Source organism: Anomaloglossus baeobatrachus, chromosome 1, assembly GCF_048569485.1.
Source record: "Anomaloglossus baeobatrachus isolate aAnoBae1 chromosome 1, aAnoBae1.hap1, whole genome shotgun sequence".
NCBI classification, from domain to species: domain Eukaryota; kingdom Metazoa; phylum Chordata; class Amphibia; order Anura; family Aromobatidae; genus Anomaloglossus; species Anomaloglossus baeobatrachus.
In genome coordinates this window covers 81,520,304-81,545,629 of record NC_134353.1, presented here as the reverse complement: position 1 = coordinate 81,545,629, position 25,326 = coordinate 81,520,304, and the positions used below count along the sequence as shown (strand labels likewise).

General features: G+C 53.2%; 1 protein-coding gene across 3 annotated transcripts in view; it reads left to right on the top strand.

Moving 5' to 3' along the window:
* SLC2A9 (solute carrier family 2 member 9) overlaps positions 1 to 25,326 on the top strand; it is a 644,894-nt gene that overhangs the window by 213,846 nt on the left and 405,722 nt on the right. The gene's annotated exons all lie outside the window — the stretch shown is intronic.

Sequence of the window (25,326 nt, the reverse complement as noted above, 5' to 3'; positions counted from 1 at the left end):
GGCGATCACTTTTTCCCTTCCGTTCTGGACCTGGGACAGGACTGCTCCCAAGCCTACATTACTGGCATCGGTGTAGAGGATGAATGGGAGACTGTAGTCGGGGTACACCAGGATTTCTTCCCCGGTCAAGGCCGTCTTCAGCTGGCGGAAGGACTCTTCATGCTTCTCTTCCCACGCCAACGGGGTTACAGGGGACCTGCCACCCTTGGTCTGTCCCACGAGGAGGTCTTGCATGGGGGCGGCCATCTTCATGTATCCCTTAATGAAGCGGCGATAGTAGCCCACCAGGCCCAGGAACTGTCTCACCTCTCTCACCGTGGTCGGCCTCGGACAGTCCTGAATGGCAGTGATCTTTTCGGGATCTGGGGCGACGCCTTCTGCGCCCACCACATGTCCGAGGTACTGCACCCTGGGTTTCAGTAGGTGGCACTTAGATGGCTTCAATTTCATCCATTATTTAACTAGGGACGTGAACACTTCAGCCAGATGTTCCAGGTGGGCCTCATACGTTTGGGAATAGACGATCACATCGTCCAGGTACAGTAGGACCGTTTTGAAATTGAGATGTCCCAGGCAGCACTCCATGAGCCGTTGGAAGGTTCCAGGGACATTGCACAGCCCGAACGGCATGCTGTTAAACTCGCAGAGTCCCATGGGAGTGGCGAATGCCGTCTTCTCACGATCCTCTGGTGCGACCGTTACCTGCCAGTACCCGCTAGTAAGGTGAAGGGTAGAGAAGAAGTTAGCAGTTCTCAGCGCGGCTATCAACTCTTCGATACGGGGGAGAGGATAGGCATCATTATGCGTGATCTGGTTGATCTTCTGGTAATCCACACACATTCTCATGGTGCCGTCCTTCTTCTTTACCAGCACCAGTGGGGCTGCCCAGGGACTACAACTATCTCGAATGACCCCTGCCTCCTTCATGTTCCTCAACATGTCTTTGGCGCATTGATAGTGTGCTGGCGGAATGGGCCTATACCTCTCTTTAATGGGTGGGTGTAGGCCTGTAGGGATATGGTGCTGAACCCCCTTAATCCTCCCGAAATCTAATGGGTGCTTGCTGAAAACCTGTTCATACTCTTGCACTACCCTGTATACCCCCTCTTTGTGATGCGTGGGTGTGGTTTCAGTACCTACGTGTAGTTCCTGGCACCACTCCTCTAACTGTTCAGGGGGTGTATGGTTACTGGCAGGGGATGCTGAGGTAGGAGGGACGGCTTCGTGAATGGTGTGAGGGTCTAGGGTGAGCAACTTGGCGAGGGTAGCATACCGGGGGAGCCTGACTTCCTCTTCTCCACAATTCAGCACTCTTACAGGCACTCTCCCCTTTTTAACGTCAACCACCCCTCTGGCCGCCATCTCTGTGGGCCAGTGTTCAGAAGGCGTGGGTTCCACCATTGCCGGGTAGTCGCGCCCCTGGGGGCCTACTGCTGCCCTGCACCAAATCATCATCTCACTTTGGGGTGGCACTACCAAGGGGGCCACATCCATCACCCTTACTCCACCAATCTCCCCACCAGTTGAGTTCACTTGCTGCCAATACAGAAGGGCCCGGATCTCACGCTGCACAGCCCTCTGTCTGCCTCCTCCTGCTGTGGCGGCCAACTGCCGCAACAGACTCAGCACCTCACTCATACAATGCTCCATCACATTGGTCCCTAGGATTACTTTTGGGTTATGGTCATGTGAAGCCCCTCAGGTGTTGTATCGGTGCATACCTTCAGGGACTCCACGTAGCTGGTGCTGGTCACAGGTAGGGAATCTTCGGTTTTGATCGTGACGCCACTCTCAGTATTGCGGTCAGTGGGGACCGCCACTGCAGGTTAGGGAACGCCTGGGGCTGATGGTGGGTGCAGTCGGATGTAGTAGCCTCCTGAGAGTGAGGCAAGCCCCAGGGCCCTGTGTAGGTTTGTAGTACCACAAGTCGCAGAATGACTCACACAGGCAGAACTGTCTTTCAAGGGCTTTACTCACATTTGATGGCAGAGTGAGTAGCCCGGGCGTAGCTGAGATGAACCAGGTGGGAACCAGGTATCCTTCAGGCTGACTTTATGAGGGTGACTACTGACTCGCCTTCCTTAGCCCTTGGTGGTTTGGGGTGACCCCGACTTTGAGTCCCTATGGGGGTCACCCAGGGAAGATGCTGCAGCCTCTCTCCCCCTTTTGTTTGCCGTTTGCTTGTTCCCCGGACCAGGCCACTCCAGCTGCTTGCCTCCTGTGACCTATGGGCCCTCACTGCGGTTACGTGGCTGCGGCTTTTGTGGTGTTGTGGTGTGGGCTTTGAGAGCCCCACACCGGCAGGTTTAGCAGAAGAAAGCTAGATCTATCTTCGCTTCGGGATCTGCCGCCCGGTTGGGCCTGGTGCTCTCTAGCAGTCTCCTTACTTCCCACTCCGTGCTTTCTCTCTAGCTGAAGCTGGCTTTCAGGTAGCACTCCTAGTTGACCGTTCTCCCCCGTCAGTAGCCACTGCGCGGGCGCTGTTAGACAGCATCAACCCCACAGGTCTGCTCCTTACTGAGCCCTCTGGAGTTCTCCTCTAACTGACTCACTGCCCCTCCTCTCCTGTTCTTGCCTACGCCACCTAGCAACCAGACTCTCCACCACACCCCTTGAGAGGAGATGGAGGCTTTTGGCCCCCTCCACTATTCCAGTGAAGGTCAAGGCTTTTCCCCCTCCTGGGATCCCCAGGGGTCCTCTCATGGGTACATGTGTGAGACCTGATCACTATGCGCCTGTGTTCCACACCCCGGTCAGCCTTCTGGATTACCTGTATTGTACTGTTCCCAGCATGGGTGCAGTACTCAGTGGTGCCTGACCAGGTCAGGGGCGCCACATTCCCCCTTAGTTATCACCAGCACGTCCTCGGGCTGCAAGACAACATTTTAAAATGCATAAAACATTAAAACATGTTAAAACATTTAAAAGCACCAGGTACCATACATCACCACCCTCCACCCACAAGTCCGTTAACCCACCCAAAACCCTTTCACGTTGGCCGCGGCTTCAGCCACTTCTGGCAGGATGTAGAGGCGGCTTACATGGGCTGGTGGTTTCAGGGTATACCTGGCCTGGTGGATCCGCGCCTTCAGCCTCTTCTGGCAGGATGCAGAGGCGGCCTCCACAGTTGGTGCTGACCAGGTACCCTCTTTGTGGTGGTGAGCCAAGGCCCCATAAACAGGCGTGCTCTCTGGTTGCAGGTGAGCCAAGGCCCTATATACGGACGGGCTCCTCCTGGTTGCAGACGAGCCAAGCCCCTAAACAGGCTGACTCTGGTGGCGGTGGTGCCCTCTGGTGTAACTATTTACACTGCGAGAGTTTGTGGCTATAGCCAGTTCATAGCCTTAAGGTTTATTTCTCACAATAGTTTTTGTGGGCACATGCTTAAACGTAAACGTTGCAAAACAAAACTTTTCAAAACTTCATCTGGTAACTTCTTTCTTTGCTTTACTTTTCTCTACTCCTCTTTACCAGGGCTTGGGCCTGTAGGGCTGCGGCACCTGTTGCTTTCTTGCTCTTTGTCGTCATCTGAGGTAGTTTCATCTGTAGGTTCCTTGTCTTTTCTTTCTTGATCTTCATCTGTGTCTTTATCTCTGTCTTTTCTTTCTTGTAGCATGGGGTGGCTGTAAGGTTTGCTGGTGCATAGTGCTACGTCAAGCGCGTACAGTCCTCTTTCGCCTTCATGCATAGTGAATTGTACTGAATCTCCCATCTTTAGGTTTCTGCCAGGGTGTCCTCTAGGCAGATGAGCGCTCACATCTCTTCTGTTGACAAATATCCCTTCTTTGATACCAGGGGCTACAATAAAGCCGTATCCGCTTTTCAAGTTGAAATCCTCCACTACTCCTCTGCAAAGGGGTCCTCTGACCTGGGCTTTGGACCTTCTCAGTAACCTTTTCTCCTGTAGGTCTCTGGCCGTGACTTCTCTCTGCTCTGGAGACTGTGGTGCAGGGGACAGCGTTGTTCTGTTGCGACGCCTTGTCTTGCGGCCTGAACTCTGCGTGGTACAGCTTGCAAACTCCCAGGTGAGACTTTTAGGCAGATCTTCGTCAGCGGACGGTGTCAGGTCTTCCTCATCCCAACGGGAATAGGGCAACATCTCCGGCTCTGAGTATAGATCCACTGCTGGTGGCTCCGGAGTCAGCTCCTCAGCTTCCTGGCCTCCTCTCCCCCTTAGTTCTTCTTGGCACTCCTTTGGTGGCAGTGCTGGGGATGGGCTTTCTTCAGCTGGTCTGGGCGGTGGACTCTCTGGCGCGGCTGCAGGGGTTGCCTGAATCTCCTTGGGGGTATGCGGAGGGAGCAGATACCGATCCACCATCTCTTGTGGGAACTGGGCCTCTAGGTCAGCCTTCAGCTTCCAGTATTCGGGGTCCTCTCCTATCAGGGTCTTCCTAGCAGGGACCTCTCTGGACTGGGGAGCGGTGTCTGCTCTGGCCTTGCAGGCCGGGGAAAATGGTGATGCAATCTCTTGGCGGGCCGTGCCTGGCATGGCGGCGGCCTGGTCTTGGCGGACCGCGCCTGGCATGGCGGCGGCCTGGTCTTGGGGGGCCGCGCCTGGCATGGCGGCGGCCTGGTCTTGGCGGGCCGCGCCTGGCATGGCGGCGGCCTGGTCTTGGCGGGCCGCGCCCTGTTTGGCGGCGGCCTGGATTGGCGTTGCTGTCGCGATGGAATCGGTGCAGGCTGGGCTGGGCGTCGCTGCAGGGACCGGGTCTTGGTGGGCCGAGCAGGGCATCGCTGCGGCGGCCGGGGCTTGGCGGGCCGCGCCTGGCGTGGCTGCGGCCTGGTTCAGCGTCGCCGCACCGGACGCCTCTTCGGGGACCGCGGGCGTGGCAGCAGGGGTCGGGGCACTTGCGCTGGCCGGGGCATCACTTGACTCACCCACCGGTGGCAGCATCGGGGTCTGCGTCATCGCCGTCCTGTCTGGCACTCGGCGCGCGGCTCTCCTTTCATAGGCCCGAACCGCCGCGGTCATCTCCAGCATTTCCATTCGTTCTTCCCGGATCTGCTCCACAACCCGGGTCTCCAGTCGGTCGCAAAACTGGGCCAGCTCCCGATACCACCAGGCAGCGGAGCCCGGTTCTGGATTTCTGCGGTCAGACGCCATTTCCTCTGCGCCCTCTTCTGCACGACTCTCCAGCTGTGGACTCGCCGTCGCCTCTAGTAGCAAGCTGTTCAGTTTCTGCTCTGCCTCTTTCAGCAGCTCCTCTCCCAGCAGCAGGCTTGTGGCTCCCTTTCCTTCCCGCCGTCTCTGCACGCTTCCACTCTCATAGCTGGCAAGGTCAGAACTCTGCAGGGGATCTCTGGGTAGCCACACCTCTTCGTGGGCGGTAACTTCTTCCAGCGCGGGCTGCTGTTGTTTTTCAGCGCGCTTTTCATGGTGGCAATATGGCGGCGCTTCCAATTTTTCAAGCGGACCGCCCAGGCACATGGTCACCTGTCTAAACAGGTCTAGTCCTTATCCTGTTCGTGACGCCAGATGTGAAGCCCCTCAGGTGTTGTATCGGTGCATACCTTCAGGGACTCCACGTAGCTGGTGCTGGTCACAGGTAGGGAATCTTCGGTTTTGATCGTGACGCCACTCTCAGTATTGCGGTCAGTGGGGACCGCCACTGCAGGTTAGGGGACGCCTGGGGCTGATGGTGGGTGCAGTCGGATGTAGTAGCCTCCTGAGAGTGAGGCAAGCCCCAGGGCCCTGTGTAGGTTTGTAGTACCACAAGTCGCAGAATGACTCACACAGGCAGAACTGTCTTTCAAGGGCTTTACTCACATTTGATGGCAGAGTGAGTAGCCCGGGCGTAGCTGAGATGAACCAGGTGGGAACCAGGTATCCTTCAGGCTGACTTTATGAGGGTGACTACTGACTCGCCTTCCTTAGCCCTTGGTGGTTTGGGGTGACCCCGACTTTGAGTCCCTATGGGGGTCACCCAGGGAAGATGCTGCAGCCTCTCTCCCCCTTTTGTTTGCCGTTTGCTTGTTCCCCGGACCAGGCCACTCCAGCTGCTTGCCTCCTGTGACCTATGGGCCCTCACTGCGGTTACGTGGCTGCGGCTTTTGTGGTGTTGTGGTGTGGGCTTTGAGAGCCCCACACCGGCAGGTTTAGCAGAAGAAAGCTAGATCTATCTTCGCTTCGGGATCTGCCGCCCGGTTGGGCCTGGTGCTCTCTAGCAGTCTCCTTACTTCCCACTCCGTGCTTTCTCTCTAGCTGAAGCTGGCTTTCAGGTAGCACTCCTAGTTGACCGTTCTCCCCCGTCAGTAGCCACTGCGCGGGCGCTGTTAGACAGCATCAACCCCACAGGTCTGCTCCTTACTGAGCCCTCTGGAGTTCTCCTCTAACTGACTCACTGCCCCTCCTCTCCTGTTCTTGCCTACGCCACCTAGCAACCAGACTCTCCACCACACCCCTTGAGAGGAGATGGAGGCTTTTGGCCCCCTCCACTATTCCAGTGAAGGTCAAGGCTTTTCCCCCTCCTGGGATCCCCAGGGGTCCTCTCATGGGTACATGTGTGAGACCTGATCACTATGCGCCTGTGTTCCACACCCCGGTCAGCCTTCTGGATTACCTGTATTGTACTGTTCCCAGCATGGGTGCAGTACTCAGTGGTGCCTGACCAGGTCAGGGGCGCCACAGTCACTGGGTTCATTCATCACCACAATCATCCCTTGGTCCTTTAAATCCGCACGTCCCACGGTCAGGGTCACTTGTTTGTATCCCACTTGGGTTAGAGGGAGTCCATTGGCTGCGACCAGGGTCAGACTATCATCAGAGGGGGCAAGTTCGTCAGTACCCCAATACCGCTGGTACAGTGTATATGGTATAGTGGTTACCTGTGATCCTGTGTCCAAGAGGGCCATGAGAGGGATGCCATCCACTGCCAGAGGGATGATGGGGCGAGCTCCGACGTACCGGTCTCACCAATCGGGGGGGCCGTTGGTGTCTACTGAGGATTGGCCCTTGGCCCCAGGGGTTGCTCGTTTAACGGACACCGCCTAGAGTAGTAGCCAGGATTGCTGCACCTGTAAAAAATAGGAGGCTCGTACCGTAAGTCATTGGTCCTCCTCCGCTGCATCCAAGGGACGTCCTTCGGGCTGTCGGTGAGCTGGATCCTCCCTGGGGGCTTGACTCTCGACGGCAGCTGGAGTGCGGCGAGGATCTTGGCAAGGTCTCCATCCATTCGGCGGACCTGGGCAGCTAGCTCCTCCATCATCCCGACGGGTGCTGCAGGGGCCGGTAGAGCCAGGAGAGGAGGTGTCACCGTGATGGTGGCCGCCTCAGGAGCGTCTGGCGTTGGGGCCTGCAGGGCCTTGATGGACCGTTCTTTCAGCACTGCAAAGTCCAGATTGGGGTGTTCTAGGGCCCACAGTCGTAGCTGCTTGCAGTCTTCCGCAGACCCCAGCCCTTGCAGGAATTGTTCCACTAGCATCTTATTGCTATCCGCATCATTAATAGTGTCCACCCGCTTCAGCGTATGGAGAGCTGTTTGCAGTCGCAGGGCATAGTCTCTTATATTGTCCACAGGCCGCTGTCGGCACTGATAAAACTGCATCCACAGCTCCGCTTCTGTGCGGGTCTCAAAAGCGATTTGTAGTTTCTCGCAAATGGTAGTCACCGAGGCCCAGTCCGCGTCGGTCCAGGTCTCCGCCTCCTGCTCAGCCGCGCCGGTTAGCTGCCCTAGCACTACCGCTGCCTGTTGCCTATCAGCCAAGGGATATACATCGAGGACCGGGCTAATCTTTTTCCGGAACACCTGCAAAGCATCAGGCTTCCCATCGTACTGCAGTAGCCAGGTAGCATCGGGCACATAGGGCAGGGAGAACGGCATCACCTGGGCAACCGCGGGGCCCACGGCCTCCCCCGCTCCTGCGGCCAGAGCATGGGCTATACCGTTTCCATCTACGGGTGCGGCGGCTGCGGCCGCCACTCCTCCAACAGCTCCGTCGGGCACAGACATCTTTTTCCCGTCCCCCCTTGGTTCTCTTCAGCACTTCCGCTGGCTGGGGGCGGGGCTTCACGTTCACGCCTTCCCTGCTCAGAGAAGACGCTCGAGCGGAAGATTTTCGCGCCCAAGATGGCGGCGCTTAAAAATTTTCGGCCGGACACCGCCGGCGGAGGTCACAAGGCGCACTTCTACTGGTAAGTAGATGGGTTCAATCCTGTTCGTGACACCAAGTTTGTCGCGGGTGGGGAGGACGCTGTTGCTGCGCTCGCTAACGCTCGGGTCCGGCGCTGCTACGGCTGCTGCTCGGTGGCTCAAGCGATGGGCCGGATCCGGGGACTCGAGCGGCGCTCCTCGCCCGTGAGTGAAAAGGGTGGTTGGTTTTGGGGGATTTAGTCCGTGACGCCACCCACGGGTTGTGGTGAAGATGGGCATCACCGCTGCTGGTGACGGGGATCCCGGGAGCGATGGTAGGGAGCAGCTGGGATGTTGTTTTCCCCCTCCGTGGGTAGGGGTCGGTGGTTCCGGGCCCGGTGGTGTGACGGGGAGGCAGGGTTGGTGAGGTGCAGGGTTGCAGGGACAGCGCGGCGCGGTGCCGGATGGCACGGGTGTACTCTCTCAGCAAGAGATGCACAAAGTCCTCGATAAACCAAATGGCTGGATGGACTGGTCCCGCAGCTGGCTGCAGTGTCTCTCCCCGGACAGGTGATGGTGGCTGTCTCTCTCTGCACCTTTGTGTACTATTTGACTATGATGGGTCCGCAACGGTAGTCCGCTCCCCGGTGTATGGATGCCGGAGGAGCCCGTTTGCCCGCAGGCGCTGGCCCTTGGGTCTCTAGCCTTAGGCGGTAGCTGTATACCCTCACGGTGCGGATGGTTGCCTTCTAATGGGTCTTTGGTTGTTAAGAAACCCCTGGGGTTCCTGTCACACTCGGATTTGGCTGTTGACGGCGACGGCGACTCCAAGCCTAGTTGCGGTCCGATTGCCCTGCCTGTGTGTGCTGGCTTTACTTCGCTCCCCGGTCGGTACCGACCCCGGTCCTACGGTTCCGCGTTGATCCACCTTTCCTGCAGACGGCCACCACCGTCTGCCAACCTTGTTGTCAGTGCCTGGGCCACAAACCCAGACACTCTCGACTTCACTCCTCTCACTTCAACCTCCTCAACTCAACTGTTGTGTCACTTTTTCCGCCTCCAGGCCTGTGAACTCCTCGGTGGGCAGGGCCAACCGCTTGGCTCCTCCCCACCTGGTGTGGACATCAGACCCTGGAGGGAGGCAACAAGGGTTTTGTGTATGGCTAATGTTACTGTCTAGTGGGGGTGGGGGTGTTTGTGTGTTACCTGTGACGACCTGGCTAATCCAGGGTGCCACACCTGCTCCAAGCCGCAGATCCTGTAGTGCTCCCAGAAGTGTGAAGGTAGAGAGAATATGCCTGGATCGAAGTCCCGACTGTGCTCCTCACCTCAAGCTGCGCCCGGGGATAACTAATTATGTGTGAAGATGCTCCTTCCTTTTCTCCAAGTGGTGCCCGCCTCCCAGGTGGTTGTCCTCGTGATCGGGAAAGTCCCATGTCTCGTGATGGCCACCCCCTTATCTACCCCAGGCCATCCCCCCCGGTGGGAAAGCACCTAACTGTGTGTGGTTGTGAATGTGAGAAACACCAACAGTTAACCTCTTCCTTGCCTGGGATGAGTACCGCACCTTAAGAGTGGTGCAGTACCCTGTGGCAACTGAAGCTTCAGTGGCGCCACACTTATATCGTATGCTAATGAGTCCCTAGTCCCTAGTCCCCTGGGCATTAGTTCCCCTTGCTAGTCGACTCCATTAGCATGTTAATACGTCCCTGTGGGCGTGCTAACATGCTATTGAATACGCAGCGTCACAGGATGATCTCATTCACCTCTCATGGATTTTGGCTCAGTGCGCATGACCCCGGGGTTTGGGTCATGTGCACTACTTCAGTTTTAAGCCAGGACGCGTACACCCGGCTTCATAGTGCGCATGACCCAAACTCCGGGTTCATAAGCACTGAGCCGAAATCCCCCATCGGATGCAATAGCTACGGAGAGGTGAGTGAGATCATCCTCTGATGCTGCACATTCATTAGCATGTTAGCACACCCACAGGGGTGTACTAACATGCTAATGAAGCCAACTGGCAAGGAGAATTAACACCCAGGGGACTAGCCCCCTCGCTCATTAGCATACGGTAACAGATATTTAGAAATCCTTTTTCTAAAGATCTCTTTATCTATGCTACTAGATACAGGGACAGTTAGGCAGTGATTACTACTGTAATATGTACCCAGAACTGCTCGTGGTTCTGAGTGCATATTACACCTGACAGATTCCCTTTAGGCCCGTTTCACACGTCAGTGAAAAACACTGACGTTCTTCACTGATGTTTAAAACACGCACATGTTCCTCCGTGTTCCGTGATTCACGGCACACGTGGGTTGTCCATGTGCAATCCGTGATCCGTGATTGCATATGGACATTACTCACCTGCCTTCATTCCTGCTGTCCGTGGTGCTGAAGTCTCCAGCTCTGCAGCGTCCGCCCACCGAATATTCATGAGCCAGGCAGAAACTGCCGAGAGCGGAGGCTCCAGAGCGAATCGCAGGCAAGGTAAGTTGAAAATATTTAATATTTAATATGTCCGTGATTTTCTGGTACGTGTTTCACTGATCACACACGGATCACACCATAGTGTGGTCCGTGGGTCATCAGTGATGCCAGAAAAAAACTGACTTGTCTCCGTGCAGAATCACGGCCACACGTGCACGCTGCACGGAGACACGTTCAGTGAAAAATCACTGATGTGTGAGCAGACCCATTGATTATAATGGGTCTACGTATGCCAGTGATTCTGGTACATTTTAAAAAAAGCACAAACGTACCAGAATCACTGACGTGTGAAAGGGGCCTTAAGCGGATTATCATACCTTGTACCATACCTAATGGTGGCCAATATCGGGGCCATCACAGATCAGCAGCTCCCAGTGGAAATAGTATGGTAGAGTTAATTTTTATCTCCAAACTTACGAAGTCTTTCTCTTCTCCAATGTGTAAGTTCTTATGGTTATTGGGGTCCTCTCTCCCTCTTCTCCACCACATATATTTTCTGAACAATATACAAGCTTTCCAGTATTAAAATTCACATACATTTTTGGAGAAAATTTGATGAAGTTGACAAATTCAGTTTTTATAAGATCTGCCCAACTCTTGAAGCAAAATCTATGATGTGAGGCCATAATCACCTTCACTCTCTTGAGAAACAGATTCTGCATGATTTTGTAGTGTGTCTATGAGAATATGTGCACATTTTAGCTAAACTGGGAGATCCCAATGTAGGATTAGAAGCTCTGGCGTTTAATTATTACTATAATTTATCCAAAAGGGGTAGATTGTGTTGAGTTCTGGAATTTAAAATAATCTCACAGAAAAAGATACAGCCTTACCAACACCAGGTTAGGTAACCATTACATCAGTATTCCCTTGGTGCTTAAGTACTCCCTTCTTCCCTGGACTGGTGCTGATAATATTATTCAGTTCATTCAAGATCTGGTTGCAAGCAGCTGGCTTGTACTCCTCTGTAGCATTGTTGCTGAACCTTTGCTGAAGTTCTACCTGAGTGGTCTGTGGATAAGTAATTCATGCAGTTTCCCCTGTGTGTCCTCTTTGTGTCTTCTTTAGTTTTTAGCGCGGTTGACAAAGAGCTCATCCCACTCGTTTAAGGCCCACACTATGGATAACAAGGTTCAGGTATCTGGTTCAGCACATAGGTACAGAATCTAACTAGAGTGGTGAGGGACCCCAGGGACCAGCAATAGGTTCAGTCAGGGGGTCATCATCTCCCCCCTTCCCTAGACACAGGATTCCCCTTCCCTTACCTTTCACTTTTCGCTTGGTACTTCCTCATACCTAGAGTGATAATTAGTCCTTATTTTGACCAAAATAAGCAAGTTTTCGTGCCACCCTGGTAGACCTCTGTTGTCACGGTAGTGGATTCGAGCTGCGAGGGGGAGTAGAAATAATATTTAAAAAGGGGAGAGAGAAAATAAAATAAATAAAGAGTTTGTGATGCCAGTTTGCATGTTCAGCTGTGGTATGGCCGGGCACTGCTCGTGGGCCCCAGGAGTTAGGTGGTGTTGCGTAGTGCCAGAGGGTTGTCCTCTTGCCCATTCAATTAGGGCTTGGTCCTGGAAGATTTGTAAAGGTAAGGATGACACAGCAGGGAGTAATTCAGCCAGAGACAGGACAGGGAGTTTTTACCTTTTACTGAAGCTCTGCAGGTTGATAATAATAATAATAATAATAATAATAATAATAATAATAATAATTTATTCCTTTATATAGTGCTATTAATTCCATAGCACTTTACATACATTGGCAACACTGTCCCCATTGGGGCTCACAATCTAAGGTCCCTAACTGTATGTTTTTTTTGGAGTGTGGGAGGAAACCGGAGTACCCGGAGGAAACCCACGCAAACACGGGGAGAACATACAAACTCCTTGCAGATGGTGTCGTCCTTGGTGGGATTTGAACCCAGGACCTCAGCACTGCAAGACTGCAGTGCTAACCACTGAGCCACCGTGCTGCCCTGATAACACAACATACAACAATGGGGGTACTTCCTGTCCTGATGAGAGTTGGTTCCTTTGCTGTATAGTGATGGTGTACTTTACCTCTACCTGTGAGTAGGTATCTTGGTAACCTGGGATTCCCAAGACAAGAACAATCTGGACTGATTATCCCTTTTGGCGAACAGGTCACTGGAGTCCTGAAGGAAGACTCTCTATTTCTTCTAGAAGCTTCCAGGCTCACACGTGCCACTGTGCTCCCAGGAATTTCACTGCCCCGTGAAAAAAGGCTGCAGTCTCTCAGTTTTGTAACCGACCTTGAAGGCATCGGTGACCTAGGGACTGATACCCTGACAAATGTAGCTGGCCCCTCCAGAGGTTTTTAGGAATCACCTCAGGACAGGACTTCTCTTCAGTACACTCCTCACTTCACCTCACACACCGAAAAACTCCCTCTAACTGAAATTTACCTCAGAACTAAGTTCTTCCCCTTTGTCCTTCTAGGGCTTTTCCTCAAGAGTTGGTTTTAGCTCAAGAGAGTAACCCCAGTAAGGGAGTGTATGAAAATGTGTGTTTTGTATCGAGCAACAGAGATAACCAAATTCTCATTAAGCCTTACAATACATGTTATAAAGATTGAAATATACATGTAATTATTATCTCTGACGACCAGGCACAGGGCACCATACTCCCATCCTACGTCAAAGGGTCTCATACTTGCGATTCCCTACACTAAATTAAAAAACGATTCACATAGGTCATAGATTCAAAAAATTCTCACAGAAAAAGATACAGCCTTATCAACACCAGGTGAGGTAACCAATGCACCAGCAGAATGTAGTAGACCCCCATGCTAAAGGTTGCTTCATCAGTATTTTGCACCTATACTGCCTTTGCCTTTAAATGGGGTCTCCTGCATTCTGCTAGTGCATTGGTAACCTTACCTGCTATTGAAAAGGCTGTATCTTTCTCTCTGAGAGGTTTTTGAATATATGTCTTATGTGAGACATTTTTGAATATGGTGTAGGGCAAGTATGAGGACCGATGACGTGGGTTGTGAGTTTGATTATTATGACCAAAATATGGACAATACCTTTTGTATTTTATACATCATTTCTTCATCTTTTTATTGCACATTTTTATGCAGGATGCAGCCAGGTTCTCTGAATTAGTTGGGTGAATTGAGGTGTCTTTCCTTATGGGGTGCACTTATATAGCACTGGGCAACCCACCTGATCTAATAGTGTGGATGTCATGATTTTACAGTAGTGCTCTGCTCTCCTGCAGAGCCTATGTTGGGCCTTATATTTTTCCCCAGTTCCCGGTTGAGTCATGTGTGGTGTGAGAGGGGTCTGTTCTTTGGAGCCTCGTTCCGGGTGATTGCTGTGCTTTATCTGGGAGCTGTTTCACCTGGAACGCTGTCAGTGTTTTGCAGGGCATGTCTCTGGTTCCCATAAGTGTCTGACCTGATCTTGTCCTGCTACCTAGTTCCGCTGTTCCCCTCCTGTCTCCTTCCCTACTGACTTGATTCTCTGACTCCCTACCCTCGGCTTGCTCCCTGACTCTAGCTCTGCTCACTCCCTTGTACTTATGTGACCCCTCTGTTTACCGAGCCCAGCTCGTCCCCTGACTCCGGCTTTGCTCGCTCCCTTGTATTTACGTTATCTCCTGGTTTGTTTGACTGCCCCTCACTAGGTATGTGTCGCGGGCGGAGGAGGGGACGCCGCGCCCTCCCTACTGCTCGGGTCCGGCTGCTGCGGCCCGCTGCTGCCGCTGCTCGGTGGCTCCAGCGATGGGCCGGATCCCGGGGGCTCGAGCGGCGTTCCTCGCCCGTGAGTGAAAGGGGAATTGGTGTTTTGGGATAGTTTATTGTCCGTGACGCCACCCACGGTTGTGGTGATTTTGTTGACACGACCGCTGCTCTGTAGGGGGATCCCGGGAGTGGTGGTATGGAGCAGCTAGATGTGAGTCCTCCCCTCCGTGGGTAGGGGGGGTTGGTTGTCCCGGGGCCCAGTGATGAGGTGGGTGATGCAGGGCTTGGTGGGGTGCAGGGACGCGGGGGCAGCTCTGTGCCTTGCGGCACTGTGGTATTCACTCAGCCTGAGACGATGACACAGTTCTCGGTAAAACACACGGCTGGAAAGACGGTTCCCACGGACGGCTGCACTTGCTTTCCCCAGTAGGTGACGGTGACGGTCCCTTTTTCCTGCACCTAAGATGATGATGGTTGCGATGGGTTCCCACCGGTAACCCGCTCCCCGGCTTGGATATGGGCCGGAGGAGCCCTACTTTGCCCGCAGGCGCTGGCCCTGAGAAACTGGTGCCCTGGCGGTGGTGGTGTCTCTCCTTTACGGTTGGACTGTTGCCTTCAATCGGGACTTGGTTGTTAGGAGACAGACGTTCCCTTCACTGACGGATTTGGCAAATTATGGCGACTCCTAGCCTTGCCGGGATCCGAAAGGCCCCTGCCCTGGTGCTGACTGTTCTTCGTATACTGCTCCAGACCGCCGGGTCACCACCCGTCCGCGGTCCTTCCAGCAACCTCCAAGAAGTCACCCCTGCGGACTATCACCGCCGTCTGCTGACCTTGCTGTCACTGTCCGGGGCACACACCCGGAACAACTTCAGGCTTTACTACTCTCACTTTTTCTGTCACTTCAGCTTTTCTCCTTAGCTCCACTACTACTTCCTTCTACTTCACTCTCCTAGCTTGAACTCCTCCTCAGACCCTAGTCTGGCTTCAACTGCCTGGTTTTCCTGCCTCCATGGCTGTGAACTCCTCGGTGGGCGGAGCCAACCGCCTGGCCCACCCCCTGGTGTGGACATCAGCCCCTGGAGGAAGGCAACAAGGATTTTAGGTTAGCCTTGGTGTTCCTAACTGGGGTGTATGGTGTGGTGGTGTTATGACCTGTGACCCCTGGCTTGCCCAGGGCGTCACATTCCCCCTTAGCAAAATGCAGACTGTCCGCGGGCTGCCCGTCCAACACCGGTTTTATTTTCTGAAAAATATATAAGGTAAAACGGTAAACATAACAACTTATGACATCATCCCACATCGGGAGGTTCAGTACTTAAACGTTGCAAACGGTTTACGGTTACGGTCTCCGCTCTCTCCCACCCAAGCAACCTGGCCCTGATGCTGCCCCTAAAGCCCAGGCAGCACCCCTTGACCCCAGTCCAGCACAAGTTACCCGAGCGGGATCTGTCCTTCCCCTCCAGAGGGTAGCCACCGGTTCCTGTGGTGACTGGGCCCCAGCCTGCTCTGCTGTGGGCCCTCCCTCCAACCTGCCTCTCTGGAGGCAGTAATTGCAGAAACGGTAACGGTAAAACAACTTATTTACATGCCACTTAACGTTTGTGGTTGCCCTGCAAGTTCACGGGCTTGTCCATGAGCAGTTCCTCATGCAACTGTTTAAACGGTCCCTACAGGGACAACGGTGCCGGCAACGGCCGGTTCTCTCAATCACGGTCAGACAATCTGGTAACTGTTCGGTTATCATTTCTGCTTATCATCTTCTGCAAACTTTTTCAAACAAAACTCAGTCAAACACCTTTCCACCCCCCTCCTTTCTAAAGGACGGTCTCCCTGTACCTAAGTGGGGGTCTACCTAGGTTGGGACGGGTGGACCTCCGGGGTCCGGTGTCAGTAGGGCTGGGCAGTGGGATAGAGGGTACAATCGGTTCCTCCTCCCTGCTATCGTGTGGGGCAGGCGGAGGCATAGGGGAGTCGGGTACAGGTTCATCCCTGGGCACTGGCACTGGTTCTGGCTCACGGTTGACCGCTTCCATCACTTCTTCATCCACGGGTTGTGGGAACAGTATCACTGGAAGAATCACCGCACCGTTCTGTGTAGGCCAGTCTGCTGGGAAGTCTCCCATCGCAGTGTGGATCACCTCTTTCGCCTTATCCGCTGGTAGGGGAGACGGTACTTCTGCCGCTGCTCTTAAGGCTGGTGGGCACCTTTTCAGATGGTCCCGGGAAACTGTAGCCAAAGTGCCTCCTTGGTCACGACTGATTTGGTAGGCCTTCCCATCTTCCCATTCTGTGGGCTGTATGACGTACGGGTTCTGTTCCCATTGATCATCCAACTTGTGGGTTCTCCTCTTCCGCTTCAGTATGACATCTCCGGGCTGAAAAGGGCCAGCAGACGGCTTTTGATTAAAGCGCTGCTCCTGCAGTTCCCGACTCCGACTTAAGTTCTTCTCGACATATTCTTGAATCTGCCGGTATTGTGCTCTCCGCCGAGTTTCCCATTCAGCTGTCGAAGGGAGTGCTTCCGGGGCCTCCAACCCCATTTCCAGGTCCACCGGCAGGCGGCCGGGGCGAGCCCTCATCAGATATGCTGGGGTGCACTTTGTTGAGCCGGACGGGATATTGTTGTACATGTCGACCAAGTCGGGTAGCTTTTCCGGCCACAGGTTCCGCTCTTCCAGTGGTAACGTCTTGAGGAGTCCTAGGACCAAGTGATTCATCTTCTCACACATGCCGTTGGTCTGGGCATGGAAAGGGGTGGTCCGGATCTTCTTACAGCCGTACAACTGGCAGAACTCGTGGAACACCTCCGCTTCAAAAGCCGGGCCTTGGTCAGTAAGCACCTTTTCTGGATATCCATGTGGTCGGCAGAAATAAGCCTGGAACGCTCGAGCGGCAGTTCGACCAGTTAGGCCTTTGACGGGGAAAACCACCATGAATCTTGAATAGTGGTCTACGATGGTCAACGCGTAGGCGTATCAACTTCGGCTGGGGGTGAGCTTGACATGGTCTAGGGCGACCAGTTCCAGCGGCTGATGTGTGGTGATCGGGTGTAGGGGCGCCCTCTGGCTGGTCTCGTCCTTCCTCCTCAGCGTGCAAGGACCACACTCTCGGCACCAGGCTTCTACCGACTCTCGCATCCCACTCCAGTAGAACCGCTCCCTCAACAGCATCTCCAGCTTCTTCCACCCGAAGTGTCCGGCACCATCATGGTATGCCCGCAAAACAGTAGCCACATCGGCTTGGGGAATAACCAACTGGCAGATTTTCTCATGAGTCTTCGGGTTGATCATCTCACGGTACAGCTTCCCTTGATGTAGGCACAGCCGTTTCCGTTCCTTCCACAAGCGCTGGGCTTCATCTGGGGCGGCAGGGTCCATCCCAACGTCACCTTGTTCCACCAGGGTCTTGACGAGGCGGACAGGTCCAGGGTCCAGGTCCACCCGTTCTTGGTGTACATGTACCTTCTCAGTTGGTGGCTGGTGAAATGCAGGCAACTCGATCTCCTCGAGGTCGTCATCCTCGCACCCTTCTTCTGACAAATGGGGCATTCGGGAGAGTGCATCAGCATTAATGTTAACACGACCAGCTCGGTACTTGATGGTGAAGTCATAGTTGGCTAGCCGGGCCACCCACCGCTGCTCCAATACACCCAACTTGGCCGTGTCCAGGTGAGTCAACGGATTGTTGTCCGTGAAAGCGGTGAATTTTGCTGCAGCCAAGTAGTGGCGGAACCGCTCTGTGATAGCCCATACCAATGCCAGGAGCTCGAGCTTGAAGGAGCTGTAGTTCTCAGGGTTCCTTTCAGTTGGCCGAAGCTTCCGGCTAGCATAAGCAATCACTTTCTTCTTCCCATCCTGGACCTGGGACAGGACTGCTCCTAATCCCACATTGCTGGCGTCTGTGTAGAGGAGGAATGGGCAGCCATAGTCAGGATACGCTAGAACCTCTTCTCCAGTCAAGGCCGCTTTCAGCTGGCAGAAGGATTCCTCATGCTTTTCTTCCCACACCAGTGGGGCCCCGATGGGTCTACCACCTTTGGTCTGTCCCACAAGGAGATCTTGTATGGGGGCAGCCATCTTTGTGTACCCTTTGATAAAGCGCCGGTAGTACCCCACCAGACCCAGAAACTGCCTTACTTCTCTCACGGTGGTTGGTCTCTGCCAGCCTTGGATGGCAGTGATCTTCTCAGGGTCGGGGGCGACACCTTCTGCACTTACCACGTGCCCTAGGTACTGCACTCTGGGTTTCAGCAGGTGACACTTAGAGGGCTTCAATTTCATCCCGTATTTGGCAAGGGACGCGAACACCTCGGCCAGGTGCTCCAGATGGGCTTCATACGTCTGGGAGTACACAATCACATCATCCAACTACAATAGGACGGTCTCGAAGTTTAGGTGTCCCAGACAGCACTCCATCAGCCGTTGGAAGGTTCCCGGGGCATTGCACAGCCCGAACGGCATACTATTGAATTCACAGAGCCCCATCGGGGTAGTGAAGGCGGTTTTCTCCCGGTCTTCCGGGGCCACGGCCACTTGCCAGTACCCACTGGTGAGGTCAAGGGTAGAGAAGTAATTTGCGGTTCTCAGTGCGGCCAAAAACTCTTCAATTCGGGGCAGTGGGTAGGCATCTTTTTGGGTTATCTGATTAATCTTCCGGTAGTCCACACACATCCGCATGGTACCATCCTTCTTCTTGACCAGTACCAACGGAGCGGCCCAGGGACTACAGCTGTCCCGAATAACCCCTGCCTCCTTCATATTCCTCAACATATCTTTGGCACACTGGTAATGTGCAGGGGGAATAGGCCGGTACCTCTCTTTGATGGGGGGGTGTTCACCGGTGGGGATATGGTGTTGGACCCCTTTGATCTGCCCAAAGTCTAGTGGATGTTTGCTGAAACCTGCTCATACTCCCGCACCACCCTGTACACCCCTGCTTTGTGATGTGTAGGGGTATCATCAGTGCCCACGTGTAGCTGTTGGTGCCACTCCTTTACCTCCCCTTGAGGCGGAGAAGTGTTGGTAGTAGGTGGGGAGACTGAGGGAATGGCTTCGTGGATGGTGTGGGGATCCAGGGTGAGCAGCTTGGCAATGGTGGCATACCGGGGAAGCCTGACTTCTTCCTCCCCACAGTTCAGCACCCTCACGGGCACTCTCCCCTTCTTTACGTCCACCACCCCTCGGGCGGCCATTACAGTGGGCCAGTGCTCGGAGGGTATGGACTCCATCATGGCAGGGTAGTCACGCCCCTGAGGCCCTACTGCTGCCCTACACCAAATCATCATCTCACTCCTAGGGGGCACAATCAACGGAGCAACATCCATCACCCTCACTCCACCAATCTCTCCTCCTGTTGAGTTTACATGCTGGCGGTACATCAAGGCTCGGATCTCACGCTGCATAGCTCTCTGTCGGCTCCCCGCCGCCGTGGCGGCCAGCTGTTGCAGTAGGGCCAACACATCACCCATACAGTGCTCCATCACATTGGTCCCTAGCACTATCTTCGGGTTATGATCACTGGGTTCATTCATGATCACAATCATACCCTGGTGTTGTAGTTCAGCTTGCCCCACTGTCATAGCCACCTGTTTATACCCCACTTGGGTCAATGGGAGTCCATTAGCAGCAATTAGCGTTATACTAGTATCGGGGGGTGCCAGTTCGTCTGTCCCCCAATACCGCTGGTACAATGTATATGGTATGGTGGTTACCTGTGATCCAGTGTCCAGAAGAGCCATCACCGGTATGCCATCCACAGCCACGGGGATGATGGGCCGGGCCCCGATATACCGATCCCGCCAGTCTGGGGGGCCACGGGGTTCTACTCCTGAGGATTGGCCCGGGGCCCCAGGGGTTGCTCGTTTAACGGGCACTGTCGGAAGTAATGCCCAGGCTTATGGCACTTGTAGCAGGTTGGAGGTCTGCTCCGCGGGTTGTTAGCACTTCTCCGCTGCATCCAGGGGACATCCTCAGGGCTGTCGGCAAGCTGTATCTGTGCTGGAGGCTGAGATCTGGTCAAAGGTTGGAGCGCAGCAAGAATCTTGGCGAGGTCTCCGTCCATGCGACGGACCTGGGCTGCCAGTTCTTCCATCGTGCTGCTCGGGGCTGTAGGTATTGGAGAAGTTGGTAGAGCAGGGGCCACTACAACGGGGGCCGTCTCAATGGGCCACGGGGCTGGCTCCACGATTTCTGAAGCTGGGGGCTGCAGTGCCTTAATGGCCCGTTCCTTCAACACGGCAAAGTCCACATCAGGGTGTTCTAGGGCCCACAGCCGGAGTTGTTTGCGATCCTCAGGGGATCTCATCCCCTGCACAAATTGCTCTACTAACATCTTGTTGCTGTCCGCCTCATTGATAGGATTCACCCGCTTTAGCGTGCGGAGGGCGGTTTGCAGACGTAAAGCATAGTCCTGAATGCTATCCACAGACCGTTGCCGGCACTGGTAAAACTGCATCCTCAGCTCGGCTTCAGTCCGGGTCTCAAAGGCAGTCTGTAGCTTCTCAAAGATGGTGGCTACAGAGAGCCGGTCCCCCTCAGCCCAGGTCTCCGCCTCCTGCTCAGCCGCACCGGTTAACTGGCCCAGCACTACAGCTGCACGTTGCTTATCGGTCAGGGGGTACAGTTCTAGCAACGGGTTAAGCCTTTTCCGGAAGACCTGTAAAGCATCAGGTTTCCCGTCATACTGCGGTAGCCAGGTAGCTCTGAGCGAGAGCGGGGGCCGCGGCACCTCCCGCCAGCGCGGCCGGGACCTGGGCAGGCCCATTCCCATCCACGGGTGCCACTGCGGCTGCGACCACCGCTCCTCCAGTGGCTCCGTGGGGCGCAGACATCTTGTTTCCGTCCCCCTTAGCTTCTTTCCGGCCCCTCCTCAATCGGGGCGGGGCCTTGGCCTTCGCGCCTCCGCTACTCGAGAAGACGCTCGAGCGGGAACTTTTCGCGCCAAAGATGGCGACTTCTCAATTTTTTCCGGCCGGATACCTCCGGCGGTCACAGGGCGCACCTCTACTCAACGGGAGAGCGGTAAGATCCTGTTCGTGACGCCAAGTTGTCGCGGTCGGAGGAGGGGACGCCGCACCCTCCCTACTGCTCGGGTCCGGCTGCTGTGGCCCGCTGCTGCCGCTGCTCGGTGGCTCCAGCGATGGGCCGGATCCCGGGGGCTCGAGCGGCGTTCCTCGCCCGTGAGTGAAAGGGGAATTGGTGTTTTGGGATAGTTTATTGTCCGTGACGCCACCCACGGTTGTGGTGATTTGTTGACACCACCGCTGCTCTGTAGGGGGATCCCGGGAGTGGTGGTATGGAGCAGCTAGATGTGAGTCCTCCCCTCCGTGGGTAGGGGGGTTGGTTGTCCCGGGGCCCAGTGATGAGGTGGGTGATGCAGGGCTTGGTGGGGTGCAGGGACGCGGGGGCAGCTCTGTGCCTTGCGGCACTGTGGTACTCACTCAGCCTGAGACGATGACACAGTTCTCGGTAAAACACACGGCTGGAAAGACGGTTCCCACGGACGGCTGCACTTGCTTTCCCCAGTAGGTGACGGTGACGGTCCCTTTTTCCTGCACCTAAGATGATGATGGTTGCGATGGGTTCCCACCGGTAACCTGCTCCCCGGCTTGGATATGGGCCGGAGGAGCCCTACTTTGCCCGCAGGCGCTGGCCCTGAGAAACTGGTGCCCTAGCGGTGGTGGTGTCTCTCCTTTACGGTTGGACTGTTGCCTTCAATCGGGACTTGGTTGTTAGGAGACAGACGATCCCTTCACTGACGGATTTGGCAAATTATGGCGACTCCTAGCCTTGCCGGGATCCGAAAGGCCCCTGCCCTGGTGCTGACTGTTCTTCGTATACTGCTCCAGACCGCCGGGTCACCACCCGTCCGCGGTCCTTCCAGCAACCTCCAAGAAGTCACCCCTGCGGACTATCACCGCCGTCTGCTGACCTTGCTGTCACTGTCCGGGGCACACACCCGGAACAACTTCAGGCTTTACTATTCTCACTTTTTCTGTCACTTCAGCTTTTCTCCTTAGCTCCACTACTACTTCCTTCTACTTCACTCTCCTAGCTTGAACTCCTCCTCAGACCCTAGTCTGGCTTCAACTGCCTGGTTTTCCCGCCTCCAGGGCTGTGAACTTCTCGGTGGGCGGAGCCAACCGCCTGGCCCACCCCCTGGTGTGGACATCAGCCCCTGGAGGAAGGCAACAAGGATTTTAGGTTAGCCTTGGTGTTCCTAACTGGGGTGTAGGGTGTGGTGGTGTTATGACCTGTGACCCCTGGCTTGCCCAGGGCGTCACATATGTCTAGCAACACCTAGTATACAAACCCGGCAGATCCACTCCACTAGTGTGCCTGGTGACATCTAATGGTTTGGTGTCTTATTACACCGGGGTTCTCGTCATCACAATGGGCATCATCAATAGGCTTAAAGCCAGACTCGTACCTGTGTGACTGGCATTTTATAAAAGACTCATCTGTGCGTTTTCTACATTCTTCCAGTGCATTGGTAACCTGACCTACTATTTGTAAGGCCTTATTCACAACTCTGTATTATTGATCAGTACCTCATCAGTATTTACCAAAACTAGGAGTGTCACCAAAAGACAGAACAGGTGTCAATCTTTTATTTAGGCCTAAGACACATGGCAAGAAAAACGGTGCGAGTGGAATGCAATAAAAAATCGCATTCCACTCGGACTAATGTTACCCTATGTGCCCGCTCCCATGAGCGATTATTTTCTCTGCCCTAATTGGACCGAGAAAACAGTCGTAGCATGCTGTGAGTGGAATGTGAGCTTGTTTCACTCGCACCCATGCAAGTCTATGGGGCGACAGAAACATTGCACTGCTCTCGCGTTACATCGGTGAATCGCAATTATCAGCTACTGAGGGGAGAGGGAGATGAATCCTTCCCCTCCGCACCGCCGGCCCTTCCCTCTGCAGCTGTGGTCTGATTGCTCGATTGGACCACAGTCGCAATGACCCTCGCATGACACTCAGCTCCTGCTGTGCTGCCAGTGTGAGCCGAGTGTCATGTAAGGACCGCACATAACTCCGTGTAGCCCCGGTCTTATAGTTTTTCTCTGTAAGTTCCACTCCAGGCTTTGTCATACAAACACTGACGCAAAAATACTGACGTGTGAATGAAACCTAAGGCTGTATGTCTTTATTTGAGATTTTTTTGCATCTATGTCCTATGTGAGCTGAGGTCTGGATGGAATTCAGCAGCATACGTTGAGTAAAGCTGTGGATTTGTTGTCAGTGCATGTTCATTTTTACCGGGTTTTAACTACTGTTTGTCTATGCAGATTACATGGCTGTGTGCTGGATTTTATGCATTTGTTTGCGCTAGGTTTTGCTGAACTCAATTATTTAGAGGGTTACACAAATACCTTTGTCTATATATTATAGTGCTATACATTCCAACAATAAGGTAAATCAAATGCATTTTTCTGATTCAGGTCAGGAGCACGAATCAATCAGAAAATACATCATACAAGTCATTCAAAAACATCTGACTCAAAATTTTACCAATTCCGCCATCGTGATTAATGGCAGCCAAAAATATCGTATTAATTGCAGCCTTGTATAGAAAAAAATCTAGTTAATTAGTAGAACATACAAGCTATTTTGGAACTTGAAAAGGGGACATAATTGTATTTACCAAGGTCTTTGTGTTCTCTAGAGTCCCAAGTTCATTGTCTATTGTACCTTTTCAGCGCTAAGATTATACACTGTATATATAGAAAGTGCATTGAGGCACACCATAGGAATTGAAGATGAATGACCGCATTACATGTACAAGAATCAGATGACTGTAAATTACTAATTAATATGTGATGGATGCACTGTATATTATGGAGGATTAGCCCTGTGGAAAGATTTTGTTCCCGTAGGAGTTAAGATTTAATCCAAAGCCTTTATTTCTCACTCTGAAAGGCTTTTTTCCAACAGAAGATTATTATTATTCTTTTTCTTATTTTTTTTATATTTTTTTTCTTTAATAAAGTATCTAATTATTTCCATTTTAGAGAACGTTTGCTTAACTTATGAAAATTCTTCAAATGGAAGTTAAAAAGACAAATTCTAAGAATAAAAATCTCAAAAATATGGATGTGGGCACCGAAAATAAGTTTTCAACACATAATAAGGAACAAAACAAAATAAAACATACAGTATTTTAGACTATGAAAAGAAAAAAAAAATATTTTCTACTTCATTAAATCAAATAAAAAACTACCCTTAAAGCTAGAATATGTGTATTATTCTTATGGAATTGCATACTGAATTTATTTTCCGGTGCTTGTATAGCGCCAACATATTCTGTGGTGTTGTACAGAGATTGTCAAATCCATTTCTGCATCCATTAGGGATCTCAATCTAAAGCTAATGTGCCTATTACAAAATTTCTAAAAAGCCAGTTAGCCTATTACCGTATTTTCCCAAAAATAAGACACTTATTCTTATAGTATAGTCTTATACTTTTTTTGCTACAAAAAAAGGGCAGGTCTTATTCTTGAGGAAACATGTTTGGGGGTAATTTTACCCCCCCAAAAAAGCAGACTCCCGCTTTCCAGGAGAATCATACTTACCAGACCCCGGACGTCTGCGTGGCTGCCAGGTCCTTCTGCAATCTTTGGTGGGCGCTCCCAGCAGGTTTGCTCCACAGCAGTTCTGCCCTGCTCCTGGCCGACACACTCACATATATCAGATTGCGTGCACACTCATACTCATATACACACACACATGAGGTCGCACGCACACACTCACTCACTCACCACATCCAGTGATACGGATTGCTTACGGCCAGCAGGGGACGATAGAATGCAGTGCATTGGAGCGCAAGGACCAGCAGTGCAATGCATCAATGCATGCATAACTCAGCCGTGGAACGTATCAATGCCTTCCACTGTAGGTCTTCTATGTGTTCCAATTCACTGCGTCCCAGGATTATCCAGGATTCTCTGCCGGTCAGAAGCAATTTGGTATCACCCGATGTGGTGAGTGTGTGTGTGTGTGTGTGTGATATGATGTGTGATTCTGTGTGTGATCTGATGTGTGTGGGT